We start from the raw sequence: 6,471 nt of genomic DNA, 5'->3' as shown, positions 1-6,471 counted from the left end.
TAGTTTCCAAACTTATTTGGCTCGCCGAACATTATCTCAGTAAAGATTGTGATGGGTAACATGCAAATATTTACTTAATATCAATTATATATCATTTATAAATTTTTATGTACTTAATCGTAATTATGTCTGTGACCGCCGTGGCTGAGTTTTCAAATTTATTTTTGGATCACATAAAATTCTTCGGTAGAGCGGTGGCACCCTTGTAAAGACATCGCGACTCACATTTTGGAAACTGCAGGCGTATACTGATATACCTAGAATCTAGATACTTGACAGGTACCTGGCACCTATAACTATATTTGTATCCACCGTTCACTATTCACCCACCCCAACACTGCTATGGTTGTATTTCCTGTGACCTTAAGCGGTTGCTCAGGGTGTGCCGTGGTGTTTATATAACACAATTTAACAACTACTAATAAACTAAAATGTTTTTAAAAAATAGACATCCAGCTTTTTTTTATTTTGAAACACTGCATCGTTGTGTTACAATGCGATTATCGTATTACAGATGTAGGTTACCTGTGCGAATGAAAGTTCCTAGACGATAGAAAAAGGTACATAATATGAAAGTTCCTACACGGTAAAAACCAGGTAGGTATGTATGTTATTTACCACGCGGCGGAAATCCGGAAAATATTATTTATGTAAGTTCCTACATAGTAAAAAAAAAAAGGTGTGTAAGTTAGTTCCTAAGCGGTGAAAAACTTTATAATATATTAATTCTTACACAGTAAAAACTATATATTTTCCATATATTAAATGTTCTTAAACTGATTATAATGTCCTTAAAAATAATGACAGAAAATCATATACATAAAACATTTCATAAATAAATAAATAGGTATTATATGATGATTATAAAATATAATAAATGTTGCTGTTTTAAAGTGTCATCAGTTGCATGACTATGGTCAAAACACAATTTTATTTAACTGTATATTTTATTAGTTGGGCATTTTGACCTACAGTATAAACTTTTGCACTACCTACACTTCTTTATATCACAACACTTATTTTCATTTTTTTTTAAAATATAAGATGTATAAACAATTTTAAATCATTTAAATTATGTTGCTAGAATTTTACATTTTCATATATGATACATTTTCGCTCACTGTTATTTCGTATAATTATTTTGATTAGTATATAGATGGATATTGATGGATATATGTACATATGTACGGACACACGGATGTTTCGAACAATAGGTAGTAACAAAACTTTTAAGAGAAATAACTCGGTATAACTGTGTATAGTTATAACTAGTTACCTATAAGATTATCAAAATCACGTTTTCTGTATTGTTTTTATCAGTAATGAAAAGTCGTAAATATTTTGTGTGTCGAAAGATCGATGGATTATCTATAAGATTTATCTTTATACGACGATTCTACGAGCTAGCTCGTACTGACAGTCGAGATAATATTATCAGCGTGTAGGTATGTATTTACACGACATTTCGTATACGTTTTGCTTTAAGTAAAGTGTATTCGAATGTATTTGATAATGTTAGTAGAAAGTGTACTTACCAACGTGTACAGTTAGGTATACTAGCGTATAAAGTTTCAATGGCGAAATTAATTTATTAGAAAAAGTAAAATAACCAATATAAAACTGAATCTATACATCCCAAATCGGACGAATCGGATAATCACATAGTAATTTCTACATCGTATAATAACAACTTACGCACCTTTTTTTTATCGTGTAGGAATTAACATACGTACCTACCTGTTTTTTACCATGTAGGAACTTACACATCTTATTTTTATATTCGTGTAGGATTTAACACAACACATTTGTAGGAACTAACGTTTTACGCGTTTTATGGAATTCGTTTACCTGCTACTCTTGTGTAGGAATTTCTCGGTTACCTACCTGCCGACCATTTTCATACAAAAACATGCATACCTACTGCATATTCCTAATCTGCGTCGTCTCTATTGACAATCGTAAAAGGTATTACATTTATATCATAAGTGTATATAAATGGGTATTATTATATATTTTGTATGTACCTACCTTCGTATACTGCTCTGCAGGTGCTCTCCTTGCCGTGGTGGCGACAATTCGACGCCAAGACGCGTCGTCACAAAAACACAATACCTATGGAATCTCGAACTATAGTTACAAAATATACACTGTAGGTACACATGGATCAAGGACACAGGGATGGCCAAACTGTGGATCGTGACGAGTCGATCTCAGACGATTTAAATTTCGATCCGTATATTTGTTAGAACTTATTATATTATTATACATTTAGAATACAGTTGCACATACATATTTTAGCTGGTTTGTGTAATTTGTGCATTTTCTCACATGAATGTTATAAAATTTGAATACTGATTTAAGTATTAACTTTAAATTTAAGATTTAAATTTACTTGTTTTCTGATGATCATTTATAGCAGTGCGTCTTAGTTTAACTGTCAGTGGCTATTACCCAGATTATTATCAACTCGCCAACGATAATCATTGAATATCTAAAAAAAATCCTGAGCGAAGACAGACGGTGTCAACCAATATGACTTTTTATGACTGATATTGCTATAATTATAGTAATTTATTTTAGATTCTGAGCGGATCGAGGGAGCTATTGTTTTTACAATGGTGTTTATTTTTTTTTATTTTTCTTTTTATATCCTGTATACAAAATTTCTTCCAGAAGGAGTGTTTCGATTTCAACATATAGTAACTAATCTTTTAGCAAATTGGATCAAGATGGTACTTTAGAGAGGTCATTTTTCGATTTTCTCAATAGTTATTTAATGCCACTGGAAAAACCACCGAAAAATTACGAAAAATTACGAAAAAAAGCTAAAAATGGGATTTTAATTTCTAACGCTTTGTTTATCACCATAGAAACAAATAAAAAAATTGTAATATTTTAATATTAGTTCAACTTGATTACCTACATGATAAAATAAATAATAACAATATAAAATATCCAGACTGACAAACCGTCTCCGCTCAGAATCGTTTTTCTTATACAATGATATTATATCATTGAATTCAAATTTAATACAACCATTATACAATGACCCACTTGTAATCTACTGTACAGCAGAACGACATCCACTTACCTGCTTTTTACAATTAGCAATAGTGCAAATTGTGCAATAGGTTAGGTTGAATTTCCAATAATAATGCATTTGAAAAAGTCATTGTGCGTACTGTGTCTAAAGTATTGTAATATAACTATGTTAAAAGTTAATTTTATAGGATAGTAGTAGTCACCTTTTCGTGGTGTCTTCTGGGTAATGCTATATGACTATCATAAAAATAATATCTCTGGGCGCAATTTACTACATAGAAATGTATAGGTACCTGGAATGTATTGGGTGCAATTTACAGTTTTTTTCGTTTCGTAGCGCGCAATTTAATATTGATCACCGTCTTCAAAAGCTGTGCATAAATGAATAATTCGAAAGATCAACCCATAATAATAGTGAAGGGACGCCGCTCCGCCGCGGATAAAAAAAACCATGTTTATATATTATTTAGATTTTTTAATCACAGTATGAACTACTTTTGATGAAATTTGTATTCAGTTTTAAGTCCATAGTTATAAATATAAAAATATTTAACAATAAAATAACTTTTACCAAATAAACAATTTTTATGATTTTCATGAATTTTGTGAAAATTTCAACTTCAAAAGCTTATTAAAAAAATCGGGTCTACGTACCATTAGTATTTTTAAATATCTATAATAACAACTTATTGGAAACTTTGTATGAAATAATACATTTTCGATGTTTTTGACCCAGCGAAAATTTTTCATATTTGAATTTATTGAAAAAAAACAAAAATAATTGAAAATTGAAAATATCTATGAATAGTTTAAAAAGTGTCAAATTATTTAGAAAAGTATACCATATTATGGAAGATATGATAATAATATATAAACATTTAGTGAAAGTATTGTTTCAAGTAACATGGTTGTGACCTTACAGTTATTGTTAACGTTAAGGTGACTATACGATTCTGAGACGTTCCAAAAAATATTTTATTTTTGAGAAATATAATTGCCTCCCCTCCCCCCATAAATACTCTACTGACGTTATAATATATTGATATACCTTGGTATATAATTTTAACATATTATGTGGAATCTACATAATTTAGTTATTACTTAATCAATATTACGGAATTGACAATTTTTGACGTGACAACGTCTTATAATTCGATGGAGCCGGCTGCACGCACGAAAAAACATGACTCATGCGTCGTTACCTCGCTGTGAGGCGTTCCATTCGCGTAGGCTACACAACATCGGTCGTCACGCGCGTAGAGGCGATCGTGGGGCGGAGTGGGGTGGCAATTCGTACGGTGATGCTGCCAACACACACGGTCGTCGTCAGCCTATTCATTATTATTAAAGACCGGATTTATATTCTCTTAAAATACCCAAAATATGATGCTAATATTCTCTAAAACACATTCAAATATTCTCATTATATTCTCTCAAAACACTCCCTTTCATTTCCTACTTTTCCTATCATTGTCCTATTCTCAACAGAATAACACAAATTGTAAGAAGTTAAATATCACACATGTTAAAAAGTTGTAAAACAATTGCTCAACGCACATTCATACTTGTAAAAACTATTAAATTGTAAAAAAAATAAATTGACATAATTTATTGTATTTATGCGTACAAATAAATGTAACTTGATCAATTCCATTGTGATTTCCATTTACCTCCTTCTCTATATACATACAAAATTTGTAATAAATCTATTAAACAAATGAAATTAAAATTTTCTTTTGAAAAATGCTACCATTCCTTCAGTATTTTCTTAACACGTTGTCACGTTCAACTGTCGTCAGTAAACCGACTTTACAGACAACCGATTTTTTTCATGATTGTTTTTCAGAATTGCTAATTGAGTACTCTTGCGAGTTTTGGATAGCCGAGTTTTTGTTTTTAATACATTTGTAAATTGCCGACTTGAAAAGGTATTAGCTACCAGGGGGCGGGGTGTGCATAAAAATATTTGAGAATTGGTTTTAATTTACTTTGTTCTAATTTTCGTTAAGATGAGTGAATACTGAATAGGTACATACCTACAGTTTATAATTTTCAATGCAATATATATATAGTTACTAACTAGTATATAATATATTATAACCATTATGTATATAATATATAAATTTAATTTAAATTACTTATTAAATCAATTTTGTTTATACATATAATATTTGTATGGGTACTTATTTAATTTGTTTAAATGTATTTATTAATTTATTTTTTGTATATTTTTAGTGCATATTTTAATGCTATTAAATGTGCATTTAACCATTGTGCATGAACATTTTATACGTTTTTAGTTAACAGAATTATGAAAAATATATTATATATTATATCGCCATACGATCGGTCATGGATAGGAGCTGATAATTATTATAGTTTATATAAACTATAGATTATCATCAAGCCATTTTATATGAAATTGATTATAATAAGTAAAATTTAATTTTATAATTTTATTTTTTTCTGATAAAGATACAGTATCTGAAACCGAGTTATATCGCATGTAGGTATCACTGACCGTAACATTAGGAATGTGGCAAGTCGTGTTTTCGTGTTTCTAAAATACTATATAGGTAAAATATTATGTGTGCACGTGTGTAGTGTGTTCACGAGTCCGTATTTATGGTGTTTCGAAACTGGAAATTGACCTTAAGTCCGAGCGACGCGGCGATCAGTATTTTTCCTATCCCATATTATATTTCTCTCGAGTGTACCGACAAAGAAGCGTCAGCTCTTAAATTGTATTCGGGAACACACAACCGGTTTTATGGAGCCGGGTGTGTATTATTTACGTAATGTATAGTGCACGTGCATCTAATGTGTAGCTGCATCGAACGAATGGATGACACGAACAATCAACATGTTGGTTACGGGATAATGGGGAATCGGTTTCCGGTCCAAATTCGAAAATAAAACGCCGCCATTACTTCGTGTATTACGATGAACATTATGATTTATGATAATAATAATAGTTATAGGTATAATAACCAAAAGGTTATACCAAAATTATATGGTGTAAAATTAATGTAAATAGGAAAATGAAAAAAAAAAATTTGACCATCTGATGTAGGTATACCTAAGGTAAAAATGGTTGTGAATTATTAATATTATTGACTCTAATAATTCTACTTTTAAGTTTTTTTAGAATTTAGAATCAAAATAATAAATTATTATACATTATTAACTTCATCCAAATACAGAATTGCGAAAATCTGAAATCAATAATATAGGAATTTTGTACTTCTCAGACATTAAGATTTAAATCTTTGTCCATCTGGTCGTATATTAGATAAATGTATAGGTGCTCTATAACTAAGTCAGACTTAATATCTGCAGGACATCGGCGTCGGCTAGTACGTCAGTATCTATACCTAGGTATATAAATATATAATATAATAATTATGATAATAATATATTATATAACCT

This window comes from Acyrthosiphon pisum, chromosome X (genome assembly GCF_005508785.2).
Source record: "Acyrthosiphon pisum isolate AL4f chromosome X, pea_aphid_22Mar2018_4r6ur, whole genome shotgun sequence".
Taxonomy (NCBI): domain Eukaryota; kingdom Metazoa; phylum Arthropoda; class Insecta; order Hemiptera; family Aphididae; genus Acyrthosiphon; species Acyrthosiphon pisum.
The sequence above is the reverse complement of the archived record's forward strand: the minus strand, read 5'-3'. Positions refer to the sequence as shown.